The sequence below is a fragment of the Ranitomeya variabilis genome, chromosome 4 (assembly GCF_051348905.1).
Source record: "Ranitomeya variabilis isolate aRanVar5 chromosome 4, aRanVar5.hap1, whole genome shotgun sequence".
Lineage (NCBI taxonomy): Eukaryota > Metazoa > Chordata > Amphibia > Anura > Dendrobatidae > Ranitomeya > Ranitomeya variabilis.
Genome location: NC_135235.1, coordinates 602523995 through 602550433, shown reverse-complemented (window position 1 = coordinate 602550433; position 26439 = coordinate 602523995). Strand labels below are relative to the sequence as shown.

General features: G+C 43.7%; 1 long non-coding RNA gene across 1 annotated transcript; it reads left to right on the top strand.

The window, feature by feature from the left end:
- Positions 1-7912: 7912 nt before the first annotated feature.
- LOC143769227 (uncharacterized) lies at positions 7913-23587 on the top strand. Its single transcript, XR_013214282.1, has 3 exons — positions 7913-8151; positions 19858-19994; positions 23329-23587. It is a non-coding gene; the product is annotated as an uncharacterized LOC143769227 (long non-coding RNA).
- Positions 23588-26439: the final 2852 nt, after the last annotated feature.

Below are 26439 nucleotides of genomic sequence, written 5' to 3'. Positions count from 1 at the left end.
CTCGTACCCAGCCTGCTGAAGTTCCTGATGGATTACCTTCCCCTTACTGGTCTTTCGCTGACGTCTTCAACAAGCGAGAGGCAGAAAACCTTCCTCCTCATCGTACCTACGATTGTCCTGTGGAGCTTCTCCCCGGTCGTTCTCCTCCTAGGGGAAGAATTTACCCGCTTTCCGCTGCTGAGACCAAATCTATGTCCGAATACATACAAGAGAACCTAGCTAAGGGTTTCATCCGGAAATCCTCCTCCCCTGCTGGAGCAGGGTTCTTCTTTGTGAAGAAGAAGGACGGTTCCTTAAGACCTTGTATAGACTATCGGGGACTAAACAGCATCACGATCAAGAATCGGTATCCTCTGCCCCTTATACCGGAGCTCTTCGATCGCCTCCGAGGCGCCCGTATTTTTACTAAGCTAGACTTACGTGGCGCTTATAATTTGGTCCGGATCCGCTCTGGCGATGAGTGGAAGACCGCCTTTAACACCCGGGATGGACATTATGAGTATTTAGTTATGCCTTTCGGTCTCTGCAATGCTCCCGCGGTTTTCCAAGAGTTCGTCAACGATGTGTTCCGGGATCTTCTTTACTCTTGTGTTTTGGTATATCTGGACGACATCCTTGTTTTTTCTTCTGATCTTCCGTCACATCGCAGGAGCGTTCGCGAGGTCTTACAACGCTTAAGAGATAATCTCTTGTATGCCAAGATTGAGAAATGCCTATTTGAGCAAACCTCTTTGCCTTTCCTGGGATACATTGTTTCTGACTCCGGTTTTAAGATGGACCCTGAGAAAGTGAATGCCATTTTAAACTGGCCGCGGCCCTGCGGAGTGAAAGCCATCCAACGCTTCATCGGGTTCGCCAACTACTACAGGCAATTCATCCCGCATTTCTCCTCCATAATCCGTCCTCTCTCTTTTCTCACTCGCAAGAGTTCCTGCTCCAAGGATTGGTCTCCTGAGGCCGAGGAGTCCTTTGTTCGACTTAAGAAATCTTTTTCTTCTGCCCCAGTCTTGCATCACCCGGAGGTGAACAAGCCTTTTATTCTGGAAGTTGACGCCTCCTCTACCGGGGCCGGAGCAGTGCTCTCTCAAAAGACCCCGGAGGGTCTAACGGCTCCATGCGGCTTCTTCTCTAAAGCCTTCTCTTCTGCTGAACGAAACTACACTATTGGAGATCGTGAACTGCTGGCTATTAAACTGGCCTTGGAGGAGTGGAGGTATCTTCTAGAGGGCTCGGTTCATCCGTTTGTTATCTTCTCCGATCACAAGAATCTTACTTATCTGCAGACTGCGCAAAGATTAAATCCTCGTCAAGCTAGATGGTCTTTGTTTTTTGCTCGCTTTGAATTCGAACTTCGCTTTCGGCCCGGCAACAAAAACATAAGAGCTGACGCCCTGTCCAGGTCTTTCCAGTCATCCGATGCCATAGAGGAGCCTGCTTACATCATTGACCCTACTAAAATGGTCACCGTTGCTCCTGTACGGATGTTCCAGCCTCCTCCGGGTAAGACTCTTGTCTTGGATGCTGACACGAAGAGGGTCTTATCTTGGGGCCATTCTTCTAAATTGGCTGGCCATGCCGGAACTAGAAAGACGTTTCTTCTCATCTCACGATACTATTGGTGGCCTACCTTACGTCAAGACGTAAAAGACTTCGTAGCCTCTTGTCCTTCTTGTGCCAGAAACAAGGTACCCAGACGACTACCGCTTGGAAATCTCCTTCCTCTTCCTGTTCCGTCCGCCCCATGGCAACACATCGCAATGGACTTCATCACCGATCTACCTTGCTCTTCTGCCTGCACGGTCATCCTCGTTGTTGTGGACCGATTCTCTAAGATGGCTCACTTCATCCCTTTGTCCGGTCTACCTTCAGCTCCTGAGTTGGCAAACATTTTCATTCTTAACATTTTCAAATTCCATGGTCTCCCTCAGCACATCATGTCAGACAGAGGGGTTCAATTTACTTCCCGCTTCTGGAGAGCCTTGTGCAAACTTCTAAAGGTGAATCTGGACTTCTCTTCCTCTTATCACCCTCAAACTAACGGTCAAGCAGAACGCACTAACCAGACTCTGGCTGTCTATCTTCGGCATTTTTCTAATGCTCACCATAATGACTGGGTCAAACTACTTCCTTGGGCGGAGTTTGCCTATAACACCCATTCCAGCGAGTCCTCTGCAAAGTCTCCATTTTTTATTGTTTTCGGACGGCATCCGAGTGTTCCTTTACCAGTTTCTCCTGCCTCTGGTGTTCCTGCAGCTGACTTTATGGCTCTCGACTTTTCTTCCATCTGGGCCAAGGTCAAACAGACGCTAAATCAAGCTTCGTCCAGAATGAAAAAACAAGCAGACAAGAGGCGTTTAGACTCTTCTCCTTTCTCCCCTGGTGATAAGGTCTGGCTTTCTTCAAAGTTCATCAGACTCAAGATTCCTTCCTACAAGCTGGGTCCACGTTTCATCGGCCCTTTTGAGATTCTACGTCGGGTCAACGATGTCGCCTACAAGCTGAAATTGCCTGCCTCGCTCCGAATACCCAATACGTTTCATGTCTCTCTTCTCAAACCAGCCGTCTTTAACCGTTTTCATTCCCCCTCTTGTACCTCTTCTCTACCAGCCAGCACGGACAATATTTTCGAAGTTAGGGACATTTTGGCTGTTAAAAAGGTTCGGGGTAAAGAGTTTTTTTTGGTGGACTGGAAGGGGTTTGGTCCGGAGGAGAGGTCCTGGGAACCCTTGGAGAACATTGATGCCCCTCGTATTCTTAATAAATTTTTTGCTACTCTTCGTAAAGGGGGGTGTAAGAGGAGGGGTACTGTTACACACACCGCTCTTCCGCGGCGCTGTAGCGCTGCGCTCCGGCATCCCCGTTCCACTGCTGCGCCTCTGCGTCGCGGTTCTCACCGCTCCAGCGCTGCACTCCTCCGCTCTCGGTCCGCCGCTGCTGCGTCCGAGTCTGCACGCTCTTCCGCCTTTCCTGCACTTCCGGTGGCCAGGTTCGTAGCAGGTATCCTGTCTCTGCGCAGGCGTTCTAGCTTCCCTCCTGGACGCAGGTCTAGCCTCCCTGCTACCGCTTCCTGAGGTCATGGGGTTCCCTCAACCAATCCTGTTCCAGCGTCTACTATTTAAGGTAGCTCTTCCTGCTTCCTGGTGCCTGATTGTTTTAGCACCTTTGCTATTACGTTTGGCCCACCGTTTGCTTTCCTGCCTCTTGGCCCGAACTCTGTGCCCTTCCGTGCAACCTTCCCTTTTACTCCTCGCCTCCCTTGTTATTTACCTTGGTCCCAGTTTTACCATTCCTATTGTGTCCTTTGGTTTTGTTTTCTGTTTTCTTCCCTCAGGTCCGCTCCTCTCCCGCCTTCCAGTCCTCAGGTCCTTCCGCTACCTCCCGGAGTCTCCTTCCATACCCAGCCTCTGCTCTCTCTCTTCCTGGAGCCGTCCCTGCTGGTATCTCACCATGGGTAAGTGACCTCTGGGCTTGCTCCTTGCGGTCCCTGTATAGGGGTCATTCTCTCCTAGGCCGCTCGCCCAGGGGTAGGTCTCCCCACGGTCCAGAGGGTCCACTCTTGTCTCCTTTTGCTCGCTACATCGACTACCACACCTCTGGTACGTACACAGAGAGGAGGTAACGACAAGCGTAGGAAGATGACGGTCCATTCAGATACAAGGGCCAGTTGACCGGAGGGTCACAACCTGGCTTCATCTTCCAAGGTTGATTACCCCACCTGTGGGACACACACAGAGAGGAGGTAATGACAAGCTTAGAAAGATGACAGTCCATTGAGGTAAAAGGCCAGTTGACCCAAGGGTTACAACCTGGCTTCTCTGAACATCTCCATGGAGCCAAGCGACCGGCGGGTCCCAATCCTGACTTTATCCGTGGTTCAGCGATGGTCAATGGAGCAAATCTGTATTCTTCCAGCTGGGGCCGAAGTCCCCTATGTTGGCATCCTGAAGAATAATAAATCTGTGTCCCTCGTGATGGAGCCATGATGTATTGGCTGCTGTCCTGTCTCTGGATGTATTAATGTCTTGGCTGAATCTCTGGCTCTCTATCTCTGTCTCATAGAGGCATATCACCTTTTTTATGTTTAACAAGTGTCCTTCAATCCAGTATCACGACAAGGGAAAAAATGGTGATGACCAAGTCGCATTGAGTGATTATGTAATCTATTTGTATAGATTTTCCTCCTCTATTTTAAAAATCAACAAAGTATCTGGCCTAGAGAATGTATAATTAGCATATCAGTAAACATCACTAGTCATCAAGGTTAAGAGCACAATATGTTACATCAAATGCCAACTTACAAGTCAGTATTACAGGTTTAGGCTGGGTTCACATTTGAGTTCCGGGGCTTTGTGGAGGGTTGCGTACATCCTCCGTTAAGCCCCGCCTACTTCCACATACTTCTGCATGCGTCCTGTGTACGTTGGGTTTAACGTTGGGTACGCAGGACATGCGGATGTATGTGGATATGTTGGTTTGATGCGCCTGCCGTCCGCACAAAATGCAACTAGGGACCACATCACATTTGAAGTCCCTTTGAGGGGTCTAAATGGCAGAAAATACCCAAAAGTGACAACATTCTAAAAACTGCACTCCTCAAGGTGCTAAAAAACACATTCAAGAAGTTTATTAACCCTTCTGGTGCTTCACAGGAAATTTTGGAATGTGGATCAAAAAAAAAAAATTAACATTTAACTTTTTTTTGTCACATTTTTTTTACTTCAGATCTAATTTTTTTATTTTGACAAGGGTAACAGGAAAAAATGAACCCCAAAATTTGTTGAGTACTTTCTCCTGAGCATGCTGATACCCCATATGAGGGAGAAAACCACTGTTTGGGCGCTCGGCAGGGCTCGGAAGGGAAGGAGCGCCATTTGACTTTTTGAATGCAAAATATGCTGGAACAATTGGTGGACACTATGTTGCGTCTGGAGAGCCTCTGACGTGCCTAAATAGTGAAAGTCCCCCACGCCAATCTGGAAACTAGACCCCTCGGGGAACTGATCTAGATGTGTGGTGAGCACATTGAACCCTCAGGTGCTTCACAGAAGTTTATAACGTTGTCGAAAAAAAAAAAATCCAATTTTCCCCACAAATATGTTTTTAGCTAATTATATTGCATTTTCATTAGGGTAACAGAAGAAATTGCACCATATAATTTGTTGTGCAATTTCTTCTGAGTACGCCTATACCCAATATGAGGGAGAAAACCAGTACATTATCCCCAGCCCCTGGAGGCATGCACCCGTAAGTTAGGTGGGCTCTCATCGCTTCAGAAATGCCAAATGTGGACAAAATGTGGGGCTCAGAAGAGAGGGGGGGCATTTGGATTTGGGTGCGGAAAATATATTTTTGGGGGTGAGGAGTCATTTGGCTTTTCCAGAGCCTTTGTGATACCAGTAACGTGGACGCCCCCTATAGTTCGGTGAACAGATGACAGATCTGAGTGAGGGCTTGCTTTTTTGTGGATTGAGTTGAAGCTTTTATTGGGAACATTTTACATAACGTTTGGGATTACAGTTATCCGGAGCTGTAAGCTGACCACTTACTTTGGGGTTTCCATCTAAATCTCTGAGTGACATTATTCAAATGAAACCCCCGAGGGATCCATTCACTATAATGAGGCAGCAGAGTTAGGCCACGTTCACACTTTGCGGCGTCCCTCTGCGGGTTCTCCCGCAGCGGAATTGATAAATCTGCAGGGCAAAACCGCTGCGGTTATCCCTGCAGATTTATCGCGGTTTGTTCCGCGGTTTCCGCTGCGGGATTACTCCTGTACTATTGATACTGCATATGCAGCAATATGCAGCATCAATAGTAATGATAAAAATAATAAAAATTGGTTATACTCACCCCCTCTGATGTCCGGATCTCCTCGGCGCTGCACGCGGCGCTCCAGTTCCAAAGCTGCTGTGCCGAGAAGGACCTTCGTGACATCACGGTCATGTGACCGCGGCGTCATCACGGTCATGTGACCGCGACGTCACTGCAGGTCCTGTTCGCACAGCAACTGAGACCGGACTGCCGCGTGCAGCGCTGAGAGGTGAGTATAACATGATTTTTTATTTTTTATTCTTTTTTTTTACACTATTTATGCTTCCCAGGGCCTGGAGGAAAGTCTCCTCTCCTCCACCCCGGGTAGCAACCGCATATTAGCCGCTTACTTCCCGCAACGTGGGCACAGCCCCATGCGGGAAGTAAGCGGTTCAATGCTTTCTTATGGGTGCAGAATCGATGCGATTCTGCACAAAGAAGTGAGATGCTGCGGGTTTTAAACCGCTGCGTTTCTGCGCGGTTTTTCCCGCAGCAGTTGCGGTTTCCATAGGGTTTACATGTAAATGTAAACGCTATGGAAACTGCTGCGGACCCGCAGCATCAAAATCGCCGCGGATCCGTGGGAAAAACCGCAAAGTGTGAACGTGGCCTTACTCTGGACTCCGTCTGGCCTCTGTTCAGCGCTGTCCTTCTTTTCAGAAATGCACCAAACTGTGGGCGACGGCACTTTTATGCAATCCTAAAAAGACAGACACCACCGGATCACAGGTCAGACGGCATCCACAGTGCCTCCATCTGCCTCATTATAGGGAATCTTCCGCCAGAAGTGCCGTCGGAATCACATATTTCAGAGATTTACACAGAGACCCCGGTGTAAGCGCTTAGCGCAGGATAAATATGAGCCTTACTGCGATCTTTGGAAGGCAAAATGAAAAAACAGCAGGTGAAGAATTGTTTTTATTTATTTTTTACGCTGTTCCTCGTGTGGTATAAGTGATTAGGTGACTTTATTCTTCGTGTCGGTGCGATTACAGCGATACAAGATTTATAGCGGGTTTTTATGTTTGTCAGCTGTCACACACTAAAAGACGATTTTTATTGCAAAAAATAGTTTATGCATCACCACATTTTGAGAGCTATAATATTTCCATATTTCGCCCGACAGAGTCATATGAGGGCTTGTTTATTTTCAGGACGACATTTTCATTGGCATCATTTTCACGCACATGGCATTTTTCATCGCTTTCTATTATGATTTTTGGGAGGTAGGATGAAAAAAAATCAGCAATTCGGGATTTTTTTTTTTGGGGGGGGTTTATGCCGTTCCATGTGAGGCAAAATTGAAATGGCAGTTTTATTCTTTGGGTCAGTACAATTACAGCGATACCTCATTTATACAGTTTTTTTTATGTTTTGGCGCTTTTACACAATAAATACTATTTTAAACAAAAAATAATTATTTTTGCATCGCTTTATTCTGAGAGCTATAAGTTTTCTATTTTACTGCTGATGGAGCTGAATGGTGGCTTGGTTTTTGCGGGACAAGATGACGTTTTCAGTGGTATCATGTTTATTTATATCTGTCTTTTTGATCACGTTTTATTCCACTTTTTGTTCAGCGGTATGATGATAAAGCATTGTTTTTTGCCTTGTTTTTAATTTTTTTATGGTGTTCACTAAAGGGGTTAACTAGTGGGACAGTTTTATAGGTCGGGTCGTTGCAGACACGGCGATACCTAATATGTGTACTTTTAATGATTATATTTTTTTCATCCAAATATTTATTTATAGATACAATATCTTTAGATTTTTTTTGTTTTTGAACTTTCTAAAAATATTTTTACAATTATTTACTTTTTTTTTAACTTAGTCCCCCTTCTGGGACTATCCTTTTTTGCAGGCTGATCGCTTCTACAGCATAGTAATGCAACATCATCATCGTGCTGTATAAACTGTCAGCTCTCCACTGACAGAGAAAGTTGCTGATCAAGCGACTTTCCTAGCTCCGTTGACCTGGATGTCGTCATGACGACACCGGATCACCATGGCAACGATCGAGACCCCACATCACGCTGTGGGGTCTCCGATCCATGGACAGAGGGGCTGAATCAGCTGACACCTGGAAGCGGTCACCCGCACACAACCTGGGAACAGGAACGTATTATTACGACATACTGTATGTTAGAAAGGTGTTAAAAGTATAATACTCTAATTAGTGATCAAAATGATCAAAAAGTGCTTACAAGAGTAGTGCAGTCCCCCTCTCTCAGGATGGCGTGCCAACCCAACGGGCATTTCGGCTTGTTGCCTTCGTTAGGGGATGGTGGCAAAAACGAAAGGAAGGGTTTAAATATAACCATAAACCAATCAAAATAAAAGGTATGTGAATTTTTTATATTGATAGATCGGGAGATACCAAATATGTGTATGTTTGATTTTTTTTATTATTTTATTATGAATGGGGCGAAAGGGGGTGAATTGAACTTTTATATATTTTTTATTTTATTTTTTTTTAAACATTTTTTTTTAACTTTTGACATGCTTCAATAGTCTCCATGGGAGACTTGAAGCTGCCATAACCCAATTGTTTCTGCTACATACAGACGATGATCGCCTGTATGTAGCAGAATTGCTCACTTGCTATGAGCGCCAATCACCGGGCGGTGCCCATAGCAATCCGGCAGTGACAACCATAGAGGTCTGCTGGAGACCTCTGGTTGTCATGCCAACTCATCAGCGACCCGCGGTCTTGTGACACAGGCGCCGATTGACAGGATTTCCGGCACACTTCCCGGAAACAAGTGATAAATGCCACGTTCAGAGTTTGACAGCGGCATTTAACGGGTTAACAGCCCCAGAAAGATCACGATTCCTCCCACGGCACATGTCAGCTGTTCAAAACTGCCAAAGCCCACATCAAAGGGATGGTGTCCGACATTGGCGTATTATTACGCCCGATGTTGGAAAGGGGTTAATTCTTGTGAAGCAGCTGATTGAATATGGTTTTGAGCACTTTGAGGGGTGCAGTTTTTAAAATGGTTTCACATTTGTGTATTTTCTGTCACATAGCCCCATCAAAGTCAGTTTAACCCCTTAGTGACAGAGCCAATTTAGTAGTTATTGACCGGGCCACTTTTTACAATTCTGACCACTGTCACTTTATGAAGTTATAACTCTGGAACGCTTTAACGGATCCTGCTGATTCTGAGATTTTCTTTTGTGACATATTGTAATTCATGTTAGTGATAAAATTTATTCGATATTATTGCGTTTATATTTGAAAAAAACTGAAATATGGCAAAAAAATTTAAAAGTTTGCAATTTTCAAACTTTGAATTTTTATGCCTTTAAATCAGAGAGATATGTCACACAAAATAGTTAACCCCTTTCTGACCTCGGACGGGATAGTACGTCTGAGGTCAGATCCCCCGCTTTGATGCAGGGCTCCGGCGGTGAGCCCGCATCAAAGCCGGGACATATCAGCTGTTTTGAACAGCTGACAAGTGCCCGCAATAGCGACGGGTGGAATCGCGATCCACTCGCTGGTATTAACTAGTTAAATGCCACTGTCAAACACTGACAGTGGCATTTAACTACCGCTTGCGGCCATCCGGCCAGAAATGCACTCATCGCTGATCCCCGTCACGTGATCGGGGGTCAGCGATGCGTCGGCGTGACAACCAGAGGTCTCCTTGAGACCTCTATGGTTGTTGATGCCGGATTGCTATGAGCGCCACCATGTGGTCGGCGCTCATAGCAATGCTGTAATTCTGCTGCATAGAGGTGATCTGTGCATCACCTCTATGTAGCAGAGGCGATTGAGTTGTGCCAGCTTCTAGCCTCCTATGGAGGCTATTGAGGCATGGCAAAAGTAAAAAAAAAATGTTTAAATAAAATATGAAAAAATAAAAAAAAATATAAAAGTTTAAATCACCCCCCTTTCGCCCCATTCAAAATAAAACAATAAAAAATCAAATATACACATATTTGGTATGGCCGTGTTCAGAATCGCCTGATCTATCAATAAAAAAAGGTATTAACCTGATCGCTAAATGGTGTAGCAAGAAAAAAAATTGAAACGCCAGAATTACTTTTTTTTGGTCGCCGCAACATTGCATTAAAATGCAATAACAGGCGATCAAAATAATGTGTCTGCACCAAAATGATATAATTAAAAACGCCAGCTCGGCACGCAAAAAGTAAGCCCTCACTCGACCCCAGATCACAAAAAATGGAGACGCTACAGGTATCGGAAAATGGTGCAATGTTGTTTGTTTTTTTTAGCAAAGTTTAAAAAAAATTTTCACCACTTAGATAAAAAATAACCTACACGTTTAGTGTCTATGAACTCGTAATGACCTGGAGAATCATAACTGCAGGTCAGTTTTAGCATTTATTGAACCTAGCAAAAGAGCCAAACAAAAAAAAGTGTGGTATTTCATTGCAATTGGAATTTTTTTTACCGTTTTCTAGTACATCACATGCTAAAACCAATGATGTTGTTCAAAAGTACAACTCGTCCCACAAAAAATAAGCCCTCACATCGCCATATTGATTGAAAAATAAAAAAGTTATGGCTCTGGGAAGGAGGGGAGCGAAAAACGAAAATGAAAAAAACGAAAATACCCAGGGTCATGAAAGGGTTAATAAATAACATTTCCCACATGTCTACTTTACATCAGCACAATTTTGGAAACACATTTTTTTTTTTTCTTAGGAAGTTATAAGGTTTAAAAGTTGACCAGAGATTTCTTATTTTTACAACAAAATTGACAAAACCATTTTTTTAGGGACCAGCTCACATTTGGGCCATGTTCACACGATCCTTTTTTTGATCCTTTTTTTTTGCAGGTCCTGATTTTGAAAATCCGCAGTGCAAAACAGCACTGCTGATTTTCCTGCGGATTCCTCTGTGGGTTTCTCTGCGGGTTTCCAACAGCACTTTCCTATTGGTGCTGCTAGAAACCCGCAGCGGAATCCGCAGCAAGAATTGACATGGTCCTTCTTTTTTTCCGCAGAAAATCCGCGCGGATTTTCCAGGGGAAAAAAGGATCGTCGGCACAGCGGGTTTTGTTTTCCATTGGGTTACATTGTACTGTAACCTGCATGGAAAAAGGATGCGGATCCGCAGCTGCAATTCCGCTGCGGATCCGCAGCAAAAACCGCACCGTGTGAACATAGCCTTGAAGTCACTTTGAGGCAGGTACGGACTGGGACTGAAATTCAGCTCTGGCATTTGAAATCACACAGGCCCATGCTGTCCCCGTCCCCAAGCACCAGATGAAATATATTACTAATATTACCCTGGATGGAGATTTACTACATGACCAATATTTCTAATCATTCTCTTGGCCTGCTGGGATAAGTGATGGAGTTGGCGACTTTGTGCTCCATCACAACTCTTAACAGTATGGGTGTCTAGAGAACACCAATTCTGTTAACAACATAGCAGACAAGGCAGCCCATGACCAGACAGGCCCTTCTGGCATTTGTCAGAATTGCCAGATGGCCAGTCCGGCCCTGCTTTGAGGGGTGTTCATGACAGAAAATACCCAAAAGTGACACCATTCTAAAAACTGCACCCCTCAAAATGCTCAAAACCACATTCAAGAATTTTATTAACCCTTTATCTGCTTCACAGGAAGTGAATCAATGTGGAAGGAAAATATAAAAAATAACATTTAACTTTTTTTTACAAACATTTTACTTCAGAACCAATTTTTTTATTTTCACAAATGTAAAAAGAGAAAATGAACCACAAAACTTGTTGTGCAATTTCTCCTGAATACGCCGATACCCCATATGTGGGGGTAAACCACTGTTTGGGCGCACGGCAGAGCTTGGAAGAGAAGGAGCGCCATTTGACTTTTTCAATGCAGAATTAGCTGGGATTGAGATCAGACGCCATGTTGTGTTTAGAGAGCCCTTGATGTGCCTAAACAGTGGAAACCCCCCACAAGTGACACCATTTTGGAAACTAGACCCATTAAGGAACTTATCTAGATGTGCGGTGACCACTTTAAACCCCCAAGTGCTTCACACGAGTTTATAACGTAGAGCCGTGAAAATAAAAAATCCTTTTTTTTCCCTCAAAAATGATTTTTTAGCCCGCAATTTTTTACTTTCACAAGGGTAACAGGAGTACGGTAATTGGACCCCAAAAGTTGTTGTCCAGTTTGTCCTGAGTACCCTATATGTGTGGGGGGAACCACTGTTTGGGCACACAGCGGGGCTCGGAAGGGAAGTAGTGACGTTTTAAAATGCAAACTTTGATGGAATGGTCTGCCGGCGTCATGTTGCCTTTGCAGAGCCCCTGATATACCTAAACAGTAGAAACCCCCCCACAAGTGACCCCATATTGGAAACTAGACCTTCCAAGAAATGTATCTAGAAGTGTGGTGAGCACTTTGAACGCCCAAGTGCTTCACAGAAGTTTATAACGTAGAACCATGAAAATAAAAAAATCATATTTTTTCCACAAAAATGATCTTTTCACCCCCCAATTTTTACTTTCACAAGGGTAACAGGCTAAATTGGACCATGAAAGTTGTTGTGCAATTTGTCCTGAGTACGTTGATACCCCATATGTGAGGGGACCACTGTTTGGGCACATGGCAGAGCTCGGAAGGGAAGGAGCGCCGTTTTGGAATGCAGACTTTGATAGAATGGTCTGCGGGTGCCATGTTGCATTTTCAGAGCTCTTGATGTGCCTAAACAGTAGAAACCCCCAACAAGTTACCCCATTTTGGAAACTAGACCCCCGCAAGAAGCTTATCTAGATGTGTGGTGAGCACTTTGAACGCCCAAGTGCTTCACAGAAGTTTATAACGCAGAGCCGTGAAAATAAAAAATCTTTATTTTTCCACAAACATTTTTTTTTCCAGGAAAAGATGGCAGCTCCCATGGGAGGGGGGGCAGGAGGGCTGAGGAGCATCGGCGAGGTACCGGGGAGGGGTATTGGGGACCCTATTTCTCTCTCCTCTGATGTGCGATCACATCAGAGGAGAGAGAAATTAAATGGGACATCAGACTTTTTTTGCGGTCGCCGCTAAACGGTTAATACTGGCGATCGCAAAATCGGGGTTGGTAAAAACCGACCCGAATCATGTTCTCTGGGGTCATGGTTACCCCAACAGCCGAGACCTCGGAGAAAATCTGACTCTGGGGGCGCTATACACCTTTTCCACACTAATTAACAGCGCTGTGGTTTAAGTACCCTTAACTACCACCGTTAAAAGGCATATCGGCGGTCGTTAAGGGGTTAAATGTGATGTGGACCCTTAAAAAAACTGTTCTGTAATGTTTGTTGGAAAAATGAGAAATTGCTGATAAACTTTTAACACTTCTAACTTCCTAACAAAAAATAATTGTTTCAAAAATTCTGCTTATGTAAGTAGATATGTGGTAAATTTTATTTATTAACTATTTTGTGTGATATAACTATCTGGTTTAAAACAATGTGATAGTAAAAAGTAAAAAAATTACTTTTTCCCATAAAAATGTTATTTTAGCCCTAAAGAGTAAGGCTGTGTGCGTTTTTGATGCATTTCGTCTTTTCCATGCAGAAATGGTCCAAAAATGCTATGGAAACCTATTGCAAGATAATTCAATAACAATCCTGAAGTGTTGTGCACATGATCAGTAAATTTCCTTTGAGTATTTGCAGTGCGTTTTTTTCTGCAGCATGTCAATTCTTTGTGCATTTTTGCAGCGTTTTTCGCCCATTGACGTCAGTCAAATCCGCAGCAAAAACGCAGATATAAAAAAGTTTGCGGATTTGCTGAGTTTTTGTTTGCGTTTATACCAGGTTCCTATGGTGTTTCACCGGCACGGAGGTTCTTATCGGCTTTAACGCTACCGCCTGTAAGACCGACGGTCAGAGCGCTGCGGGGTCATGCTGTCAGAATGACCCCGCAGCTGTGACCAGCGGTAACACTACTGCTGGTAAAAATGTCTGAGAGCACTGTGGAGTAACTCTGTCAGATGTCAGCATAACTGCAACTGTGACTGTGGTCCATAGCGGTGACCTGCGGTAAATAGCTTACCGCAGGTCAGCAGGCATGGGCTGATGAGACTACTACTCCCATCGGGCTACGTCAGCTGTCACTGATAACAGTGACAGGAGGTGTCGCTGATGGGAGACGTAGTCTCATCAGCTGGTGCCTGTGCTCACAGTTAATAAGAAAAAAAGTAAAATAATGACAAACATATTCAAATAAAAAACCCATTATACTCACCTAACACCAAATCCCCGATGCCCTCATCACATGGAAAAAATGTAAAATGATAAACCACCATATATTCACCTGTCCGCCGTAGTCCACGTAACCCGAGTGTCCCATGGCGATCTCACGTATAGAACAGTCACTTCGGGAAATGTGACCGCTCTACCCGGCCGCCGGCGATACACCCACAGGAAGTAATTACTCCTGCAGTGTATCACTGAGCTGCCATGAAAGATGTCACCGGAGTTCATCAGCTGATCAGCTCCAGTGCTCAATTACAGCACCGCTGCGTAAGAACTTTCTCACTGCAGCTCAGTGATACACTGCGGGAGCAATTACTTCCTGTCAGTGTATCGCCGGCTGTCTTTGAAAGCAGTCACATCAGTGACTGTTCTCAAAGTCATGAGGATCATTGTGGGACTTTATGGATTATTATCTTCTCTGAGGAATATTGTGCTGTATTATTTTATTTTTGTTGCAGGAGACATTGGCGTCAGTGGATTAGGCATTCAGTGAGTATGGTTTACTTAAGATTCATTGAAGGAGTCTGTGTCATTATTTCAAATACAGGACTTTATTCTGGGTTTCTGTGTTTTTATACAATATCACTATGGGGTTACTAATGGATAGGTGTCTTACAGATGCCTATTACTATCCTGTGGGCTTGATGTCACCTGACAATACAAAGGTGACATCAACCCCACAAATATGAACCCCACTTGCGACCGCTACAGGGCAAGTAGGAAGAGTGAGGCTAAGTGACAGATTAGGCGCATCTTATAGATGCACCTTTTCTGGGGCGGCTGAGAGCTGAAGTTTTTAGTCTGGGAGGGAGCCTCTTCTTATTAATATCAGCCCACAGCTATCTGCCTAGCCTTTGCTGGTTATATTTTATAGGGAGACTCTATGTTAAATTTTTTCTGATGTCCCCCTGTAAACTAGCCAGTAAAGACTAAGCAAACAGCTGTGAGATGATATTAATAGCCTGGGCACCTTTATGGCTATTGGCTCCTTCCCAGAATATTAACATCAGCCCTCAGCCATTGGATTTCACTCTGCTGGTTATGAAAATTACGCGGGAGCCCATGCAATTTTCTTCTATATATTTTTTGCTTTAAAATGAACAGTTGCTGTTTGGTTACAGCCTATGTAGGTTCGTACTGTTAACACTCCTACTGGTGACAATGTGTGTTTATGTTTATTTATCGGCTTAGTAATGAGGGTGTCTGGCTGACACCTTTTCAATACTAAAGGTACCTTTACACTAAGCGACGCTCCAGCAATATAGACAACGATCCGACATAAACTAGATCGCTGGAGCGTCGCTGTTAGGTTGCTGTAGAGACGTCAAACACAGCAGCTCCAGAACGATGCAGGAGCGATCCAGTGACGTAACGGCGACTCACTTATCGTTCACGCTCCATGTAAAAACATTGCTGACATCGTTGCTTTTGCTGTCAAACATGACGATACACGCCGATCTAGCGACCAAATAAAGTTCCAGACTTCAAGCTCCGACCAGCGATATAACAGCGGGATCCAGATCGCTGCTGCGTGTCAAACTCAACGAGATCGCTATCCAGGACGCTGCAACGTCACGGATCGTTGTCGTTCTCGTTGGAAAGTTGTTTAGTGTGAAAGTACCTTAAAGCCCCCGTCACACTAAGCGAGGTCGCTAGCGAGATCGCTGCTGAGTCACAAGTTTTGTGACGCAACAGCGACCTCAGTAGCGATCTCGCTATGTTTGACATGTAGCAGCGACCAGGCCCCTGCTGTGAGATCGCTGGTCGTGTCGGAATGGCCTGGACCTTTTTTTGATCGTTGAGGTCCCGCTGACATCGCTGAATCGGTGTGTGTGACACGGATTCAGCGATGTCTTCACTGGCAGGGCCGCGCTTAGTAACCCGATGTTTACCCTGGTTACCATCGTAAATGTAAAAAAAACCAAACACTACATACTCACATTCCGGTGCACGTCAGGTCCCTTGCCGTCTGCTTCCCGCACTGACTGACTGCCGGCCGTAAAGTGAAAGCACAGCACAGCGGTGACGTCACCGCTCTGCTGTTAGGGCCGGCGCTCAGTCAGTGCAGGAAGCGGACGCCGGGGGACGCGAAGGTGAGTATGTACTGTTTGTTTTTTTACATTTTACACTGGTAACCAGGGTAAACATCGGGTTACTAAGCGCGGCCCTGCGCTTAGCAACCCGATGTTTACCCTGGTTACCCTGGGACCTCGGCATCGTTGGTCGCTGGAGAGCTGTCTTTGTGACAGCTCCCCAGCGACCACACAGCGACGCTGCATCGATCGGCATCATTGCCTGTATCGCTGCAGCGCCGCTAAGTGTGACGGGGCCTTAAGCCTTGGGCTTGGTGTCAATGACAGCTGCTGACACCAAGCCCTAATCCCATTACCCTGAGGCCACTACATCAGCATGAAAAAGGTGATGTTGAACCAAGAAAATACATCACAAAACTTTTTTTAAAATATCTTTATTTAGCTCAAAAAAGCCTTTATTGCTGTACAAAAATGCATACAAAAATGCATGCAAAAAGCGCGGCAAAAACGCAACTTCTTTCCTTTTTTCCCACAGGTGCTTTACAGAATTTTATAACGTTGAACCTTGAAAATAAAATAAATAAAAATAACATTTTCCCACAAAAATGTTGCTTTAGCCCCATTTTTTTGTATTTCACAAGGGTAGCAGGAAAAAATGGACCATACAATTTTTTGTGCAATTCCTACGGAGCATGCCGATAGCCCTGTTGTTTGGGCGCACGGTATGGCTCAGGAGGTAGGGAATGCCATTTTGGCTGGAATACATTGTGGATGCCATGGCATGCCAAAATAGTAGAAACCCCCACAAGTGAACAATTTGGAAACTACACATCTCGAGGAATTCATTTAGTGATAGGGTGAGCATTTTTAACCCTCAGGCGATTCACAGATTTGTATAACATTGGGCTGAGTAAATGGAAAATTTATTTTTTTTCCACTAAAATGCTGGTTTGGCCACAAGTTTTTAATTTTCAAAAGGGGTAAAATGATTCTCATTTGGTCTGACATGCGCTGTGAGGTCTTATATAGACAGGTGTGTGCCTTTCCACATCAAGTCCTATCAGTTTAATTAAACAGAGCTGGCCTCCAATGAAGGAGTAGAAGCATTTCAAGGAGGATCACAAGGAAATGGACAGCATGTGACTTAAATATGAGTGTCTGAGCAAAGGGTCTGAATACTTATGACCATGTGATATTTCAGTTTTTCTTTTTTAATAAATTTACAAAAATGTCTACATTTGTTTTTTTTTTCAGTCATGATGAGGTGCAGAGTGTACATTAATGAGAAAAAATGAACTTTTTTGAATTTACCAAATGGCTGCAGTAAAATAAAGAGTGAAAAATGTAAAGGGGTCAGAATACTTTCCGTACCCACTGTAGATTTGAAGAGGGTCCATGCTCAGCTAATCACCTAATGAATTAGGATTTGGGAGTGCAGATCCTCCTGGATTTCGATTTCATTTTTTTTTCGGTGGGGGGGGAGAAAGGAGCCATATTGTTTTTCCATAGCCTTTGAGCTACTAGTAACGTGGAAGCCCCCTATATTTTCCAAAACAGATGACGGACCTTTTATTGTGAACATTTTACATAAAAGTTTGGATCACATTTATCCTGTGCTCTACGCGGAGCACTTACAGCAGGGTTTCTATTTAAATTTCCAAATGACATGATTCAGATGAAACCCCCGAGGCATCCTTTCACTATAATGAGGCAGCAGATTTACTGTGGACTCCAGAAAATCAGAATAAGTGGGAGGTGTGTTTGGGATTAGGGTTGTGTTTGGATTAGGGTTAGGGGTGTGTTTGGATTAGGGTTTCAGTTAGAGTTGGGGGTTTCCACTGTTTAGGCACATCAGGGGCTCTCCAAACGCAACATGGTGTCTCATCTCAATTCCAGTCAATTTTGCATTGAAAAGTCAAACGGCGCTCCTTCCCTTCCGAGCTCTGCCATGCGCCCAAACAGTGGTTTACCCCACATATGGGGTATGAGCATACTCAAGACAAATTGCACAACAACTTTTAGGGTCCAATTTCTTCTCTTACCCTTGGGAAAATAAACAATTGGAGGCGAAAAGATCATTTTTGTGAAAAAATATGATTTTTTATTTTTACGGCTCTGCATTATAAACTTCTGTGAAGCACTTGGTGGGTCAAAGTGCTCACCACACATCTAGATAAGTTCCTTAGGGGGTCTAGTTTCCAAAATGGTGTCACTTGTGGGGGATTTCAATGTTTAGGCACATCAGGGGCTTTCCAAACGCAACATGGCGTCCCATCTCAATTCCAGTCAATTTTGCATTGAAAAAGTCAAATGGCGCTCCTTCCCTTCCGAGCTCTGCCATGCGCCCAAACAGTGGTTTACCCCCACATATGGGGTATCGGTGTACTCATGACAAATTGTACAACAACTTTTGGGGTACAATTTCTCCTATTACCCTTGGTAAAATAAAACAAATTGGAGCTGAAGTAAATTTTTTGTGAAAAAAAGTTAAATGTTCATTTTTTTTTTAAACATTCCAAAAATTCCTGTGAAACACCTGAAGGGTTAATAAACTTCTTGAATGTGGTTTTGAGCACCTTGAGGGGTGCAGTTTTTAGAATGGTGTCACACTTGGTTATTTTCTATCATATAGACCCCTCAAAATGACTTCAATTGTGATGTGGTCCCTAAAAAAAAAATGGTGTTGTAAAAATTAGAAATTGCTGGTCAACTTTTAACCCTTATAACTCCCTGACAAAAAAAAGTTTTGGCTCCAAAATTGTGCTGATGTAAAGTAGACATGTGGGAAATGTTACTTATTAAGTATTTTGTGTGACATATCTCTGTGATTTAATAAGGGCATAAAAATTCAAATTTAGAAAATTGCAAAATTTTCAAAATTTTCGCCAAATTTCCATTTTTTTCACAAATAAACGCAGGTGATATCAAAGAAATTTTATCACTATCATGAAGTACAATATGTCATGAGAAAACAATGTTAGAATCACCGGGATCCGTTAAAGTGTTCCAGAGTTATAACCTCTTAAAGGGACAGTGGTCAGAATTGTAAAAATTGGCCCGGTCCATAACGTGCAAACCGCCCTAATTTTTTCCTCAGAATTGAGTGATTCCATAATTTTTCCCCTATGCTTGGTTAAAAAAAAGTAACCATTACTGACTACCAATTTTTTTGTTCTTGATTTCTTGTAGTGTTTCTTAAAGCCAGAAAGTTGCCATTTGAAATTACTTCAGTTTTGTGCCATGTCTGTGATCTGCTTTTTTTTCTACAAAATTAAACTACTGAATAAACATCCTCCAATGCCGGTGATTCCATAATTTTTGCCAGGGGTTGTATATAGTGTATTAAACAATGTAATACTACACACAAATGGGCAAAATCAGATGTGCGAAGGAACAGGTGGCAGTAATTTTACATTAAAGGGAACCTGTCACCCCCCTCAGGGGTTTGTAACTAAAAGAGCCACCTTGTGCAGCACAAATGCTGCATTCTGATAAGGTGGCTCTTTTAGTTATGATGCCTGCACACGCTGAAATAAACGTTTATAAAATGTGCCCCCTCATACCGTGAAACTGTCCCAGAGGCGGGTTGAAACGCGTTGAGATTCTTACCCATATGGCTTGTGCTGAAGTCTGTATCCTCTATGCTTAAAAGTTTGTGAATAAAGAAAACTCTTTTTTACGGATTCGGTGAAGCTGGACATTCTTTTCTTTTTTGGACTCTATACTCCTGGACACAGCGGGTCCGTGCTCCCGAGGATTGGTTTATGCATCACGGGTGAGCTGGTTTATATTCCTTCTTTCTAGGCAGTTTTATACTCATCTTGATGGAGTCCATTAGCTCAGATCATATGCAGCAGCGCCCTATATCAATACTAGACGCGCTTTTCCCCAAGGATTTCTAGGAGTTCATCAGGGGATCAAAAACGCCACATGCAGATAAGGTATGCTCATACCTTGATATTTGTATCGATTTAAACATGAATTGGAATTTTTAGCTTTCTGTAATTAAAAGTTATATTTTAGGGGTCTATTTTTTTCTTGGTTTGTATATTACTCTGGACTCCATCTGGCCTCTGTCCAACAGTGTCTTTATTTTAAGAGGTGCACAAAACTGCGGCCAACCACAGCTTTATGCACTCATAAAAAGGCAGACAGTGCCGGATCACAGGCCAGACGGCGTCCACAGTTCCTCCATCTGCCATATAGGAAATCATCGACTGGGAGTTCTGAATTAATCACATATTTCAGAGATTTACAGAGAATCCCCAGTGTAAGAGCTCAGTGTAGAGCGCAGGATAAATGTGAGTCATGTGAGGGCTTGTGTTTTGTGGGATGAGTTGATGTTTTTATTGGTACCGTTTTCGGGCACATAACATTTTTTGATTGCTTTCTATTCCAATTTTTTAGAAGCAGAATGAAAAAAATCCAGAAATTCTGTTTTTTTAATGCCATTCACCATGTGTATGTCAGTGTGTATGACTGTATATACACTGCTCATAAAAATAAAGGGAACACTTAAATCCCACATCCTAGATATCACTGAATGAAAATATTCCAGTTGTAAATCTTTATTACATAGTGGAATGTGTTGAAAACAATAAAACCTAAAAATTATCAACGTAAATAACAACTAATTTCACGCGGAGGTCTGGAGTTGGAATGATGCTCAAAATCAAAGTGGAAAATGAAATTACAGGCTGATCCAACTTCAGTGGAAATGCCTCAAGACAAGGAAATGATGCTCAGTAGTGTGTGTGGCCTCCACATGCCTGTATGCTCTCCCTACAACGCCTGGGCATGCTCCTAATGAGGTGGCAGATGGTCTCCTAAGGGATCTCCTCCCAGACCTGGACTAAAGCATCCGCCAACTACTGGACAGTCTGTGGTGCAACGTGACGTTGGTGGATGGTGCGAGACATGATGTCCCAGATATGTTCAATCAGATTCAGGTCTGGGGAAAGGGCGGGCAAGTCCAAAGCTTCAATGCCTTCATCTTGCAGGAACTGCTGACACACTCCAGCCACATGAGGTTTGGCATTGTCCTGCATTAGGAAGAATCCAGGGCCAACTGCACCAGCATATGGTCTCACAAGGGGTCTGAGGATCTCATCTCAGTACTAATGGCAGTCAGGCTACCTCTGGCGAGCACATGGAGGGCTGTGCAGCCCTCCAAAGAATTGCCACCCTACACCCTTACTGACTCACTGCCAAACCGGTCATGCTGAAGGATGTTGCAGGCAGCAGATCGTTCTCCACGGTATCTCCAAACTCTAAGTCTGTCACATGTGTTCAGCGTGAACCTGCTTTTATCTGTGAAGAGCACAGTGCGCCAGTGGCGAATTTGCCAATCCTGGTGTTCTGTAAAATGCCAAACGTCCTGCTCGGTGTTGGGCTGTGAGCACAACCCCCATCTGTGGATGTGGGGCACTCAGACCATCCTCATGGAGTTTGTGCAGACACATGCACATTTGTGGCCTGCTGGAGGTCATTTTGCAGGGCTCTGGCAGTGCTCCTCCCGTTCCTCCTTGCACAAAGGCTGAGGTAGTGGTCCTGCTGCTGGGTTGTTGCCCTCCAATGGCCCACACCATGTTTTCTGGTGTACTGGCCTATCTCCTAGCAGCGCCTCCAGCCTCTGGACACTACGCTGAGACACATCAAACTTTCTTGCCACAGCTCACATTGATGTGTCTGAGCCACTTGTATGGGTTGTAGAGTCCGTCTCATGCTACTGAAGCGATGGCCGGGGGACCACCACTGTGTAGGAAGACTACTGTACACAAGATGAGGTGCAAACAGCAAAGGGTAGATTGATTGGGAGGCAAGGAATGAAAGGAACGAGGAAGATGCAAACAGGGGTTTACAATAGGAAAAGACAATGTACATGAGTTATCTTGTCCGTAAAATAGCGCGGTGCTCCAACAATTACAGACTCAGAATTTGTCTCACAAGCAACTTTAAACAATAAACAAATAACGATGCTACTCTATGTATAACCTCCTTGGCCTTTACTAAAAAGGCCACACGGCTCCCGTGTACTGACTACTGAAGCCTGCACTAGGCCCTAACAGGTGCACCAAACAGAAACAGACTCACGGTTATGTTGGGGACTCAGGTACAGTCCCAGGGGGGCCCCCAGAAGTCCAACACGGTGGTGCGCATGGCTTCCTGTCAGCTCTGCGAAGCGTGGTCTCCTTGCTTCTGGATCCTAGGGATGCTCCTGGAAACTGTAAGTCCCCTTCTCAGTATCTTCGTGGCTTCACAAACTAGCACAGGACAGCCACCTTTGCTGTACCCGGAAAAGTCTTGCAAATTTCACAAAACGCACTACGTCCCAAGCTGTGGGACCTTTCTTGCAGCAAACAGCACAAAGTTCTCTCTAGCAGCTCCAGCTCACACATGCTGCTCCATCTCCACACCTGCACTCTGCACCGACCAGTTCATTACAACGATTAGAGCAGGGGAGAAGCAGAACATTCCATCACACCAGACAAGGGGGTGCAGCCTCTTAAAGTGACAGCGTGTTCCTTACTGTCCATAACAGCACCACCCTCTTACACTACCACGAGTGTGAAAGCACAAACAACATTCAAAAGTGACCAAAATATCAGGCAGAAAGCATTGATACTGAGATGTGGTTGTGGTCCACACCTGCAAAACCAATCCTTTATTGAGTGTGTCTTGATAATTGCCAATTATTTCCATCTGTTGTCTATTCCATTTGCACAACAGCATGTGAAATTGATTGTCAAACAGTGTTGCCTCCTAAGTGGACAGTTTGATTTCACAGAAGTTTGATTTACTTGGAGTTATATTCTGTTGTTTAAGTGTTCCCTTTATTTTTTTGAGTAGTGTATTTATGTGTTTTTGTGAATTTGTCTTCAAACATGTATATGTACGTATCTGGGTATGTCTGTTTAGGTGCATGTCTGCGCACTGTGTATACAGGTGTTCGTGTGTATGTATGTCTGCGTATTGTGTGTGTGTCTGGTACCACCTGATGGGTTTTAGTGGGCGATTTTACCCCTGCTTTGTGTCTGTCATGGTTATTGCTAATATCATGGGGTTTCAAACATCTTTCTTGATATATTGTCTTATTTTGACAGATAGTAGGATTTAGATTTAAGGTGCTCATTGATTTCATCTACAACTTTGCATATAAGATTATGTATGGTAGATCAATTGTACCACTCACCTTATATCTGTTATAATTGCACCTTATCTGCACTTTGCACCTTATGCTTTAATATATTTTATTTTTTTTTCCACTTTTTTCAGCAGTATGAAGAAAAAGCATCTTTTTTGTTTACAGTGATCACTGAAGTGGTTAGCTAGTGTGATAGTTACGAACCCGGCAATACCAAATGTGTGCTTTTTTATTTTTACATAAACATACGTATTGCTAGGTATTTTGTTTCACTTTTTATTTAATGATATAATATATATATATATTTTTTTTTTTTACTTTGTCCCTCTAAGGGACTTCAACTGATATTTATCTGATCACTGGTCTCATTCATTGCAATACAAATGTATTGCAATGCACGAAACCTGTCATCTTTTCAATGGCAGATCACCCATTATACCTTGCTGCTGGCTAGGTCTAACAGGCCACACCGTAGCTGGCAGACCAGGAGGTCATTTGATCACCGGCTGCAATGACAACCCTCAGCTCAACTTGGTCACGTCACGGAGGATGGCGGAGGGGTGAGAGAGGTAATCCACTCCCTCTCAAAATCTTCTAAATGCTACGGCATCTTGAAGAGAACACAGGTATAACATGAAGACCTGAACCAATCGAGTACCGATGATGTCGCTGGTGCAGAGTTAGCGTTCTGCACCGGAATCCTGGAGCTTAGAGGCATGTAGGGGTCCTTATCATTGCAAGACTGCTGACCATAATCAAACGTTGGAGCTGCACAAAGCCCAGCAAGCACTGCTGTTTATTTACAGTCGGCGGTCGAGATGTGGTTAATGCAGCAGGGTCCCCGCACTGTTTGACCCATAAACTTGTATGGGCCCGTGGGTAGATAGACTTGTAGTATGTGTATTTTGAATCACGTTCAGTTTTCTTCCTTTACATTACACAAAATTCTTCTTGAAGCCTCTCCTTCCTGTTATCTCGTAGGACAATTCTTGCACCTGCCTCCTGTTAGAAATTAAATATGTTGCATATTGGACCGATCTTCATAAATGGCTGTGGTCGGCTAGTGCTTGTAAAATTGAAGCAATTTATAGCTTAATAAAATTTGCACCTGTTCTTGAGATATTTACATTTTCCTTTTGTTGATTTGGAGACCGACCACCTCTGCAAATCAGCAGAAATGCGCAATGCTTGCAAGCTCTTTTCTATTGAGCTTGTAAACGATTTTGATGCAAGCCAGGATCGCCAGAATGTGCGGTTATCTCCTAATCCTGGCCAGCTACAGTGCAGTGCTTACAGTTATACAGTTATAAAGTTATACAGCCAGTGGTGGTCGGTTTACTAGCCATCGAGCTGAAGAGAAAAATTTTAATATCCCAAGAACGGCTGCAAATTTTAATAAGCAGTAAATTGGAAAACTACTTGTATTTCTAAGAACTATCTGATAATATCCATGTATGAAGATAAGACTAGACCTTTACTAGTATATCAGCTTGATCTGGTCTTTGGTATAAACACGGTCACTTGCAGGCCTGATAATCTGATTGAGCTCTGATCACTGCTATTTAACCAATTTCAATATGATGGCAGTATTTCAATGAATGCTAGGTGGTGTACAGTGAGAGTACAGTTGCTATATACAGTATAGACCAAAAGTTTGGACACACCTTCTCATTTAAAGATTTTTCTGTATTTTCATGACTATGAAAATTGTACATTCACACTAAAGGCATCAAAACTATGAATTAACACATGTGGAATTATATACTTAACAAAAAAGTGTGAAACAACTGAAAATATGTCTTATATTCTAGGTTCTTCAAAGTAGCCACCTTTTGCTTTGATGACTGCTTTGCACACTCTTGGCATTCTCTTGATGAGCTTCAAGAGGTAGTCACCGGGAATGGTTTTCACTTCACGGCTGTGCCCTGCCAGGTTTATTAAGTGAGATTTCTTGCCTTATAAATGGGGTTGGGCCCATCAGTTGTGTTGTGCAGAAGTCTGGTGGATACACAGCTGAAAGTCCTACTGAATAGACTGTTAGAATTTGTATTATGGCAAGAAAAAAGCAGCTAAGTAAAGAAAAACAAGTGGCCATCATTACTTTAAGAAATAAAGGTCAGTCAGTCCAAAAAATTGGAAAAACTTTGAAAGTGTACCCAAGTGCAGTGGCAAAAATCATCAAGCACTACAAAGAAACTGGCTCACATGACGACCGCCCCAGGAAAGGAAGACCAAGAGTCACCTCTGCTTCTGAGGATAAGTTTATCCGAGTCACCAGCCTCAGAAATCGCAGGGTAACAGCAGCTCAGATTAGAGACCAGGTCAATGCCACACAGAGTTCTAGCAGCAGACACATCTCTACAACAACTGTTAAGAAGAGACTTTGTGCAGCAGGCCTTCATGGTAAAATAGCTGCTAGGAAACCAATGCTAAGGACAGGCAATAAGCAGAAGAGACTTGTTTGGGCTAAAGAACACAAGAAATGTACATTAGACCAGTGGAAATCTGTGCTTTGGTCTGATGAGTCCAAATTTGAGATCTTTGGTTCCAACCACAGTGTCTTTGTGCGACGCAGAAAAGGTGAACGGATGGACTCTACATGCCTGGTTCCCACTGTGAAGCATAAAGGAGGAGGTGTGATGGTGTGGGGGTGCTTTGTTGGTGACACTGTTGGGGATTTATTCATAATTGAAGGCATACTGAACCAGCTTGGCTACCACAGCATCTTGCGGCGGCATGCTATTCCATCCGGTTTGCGTTTAGTTGGACCATCATTTATTTTTCAACACGACAATGACCCCAAACACACCTCCAGGCTGTGTAAGGGCTATTTGACCAAGAAGGAGAGTGATGGGATGCCACACCAGACCTGAACCTAATCGAGATGGTTTGGGGTGAGCTGGACCGCAGAGTGAAGGCAAAAGGGCCAACAAGTACTAAGATTCTCTGGGAACTCCTTCAAGATTGTTGGAAGACCATTCCCGGTGACAACCTCTTGAAGCTCATCAAGAGAATGCCAAGAGTGTGCAAAGCAGTCATCAAAGCAAAAGGTGGATTCTTTGAAGAACCTAGAATATAAGACATAATTTCAGTTGTTTCACACTTTTTTGTTAAGTATATAATTCAAAGTTTTGATGCCTTCAGTGTGAATGTACAATCTTCATAGTTATGAAAAAACAGAAAAATCTTTAAATGAGAAGGTGTGTCCAAACTTTTGGTCTGTACTGTATATATATACACAC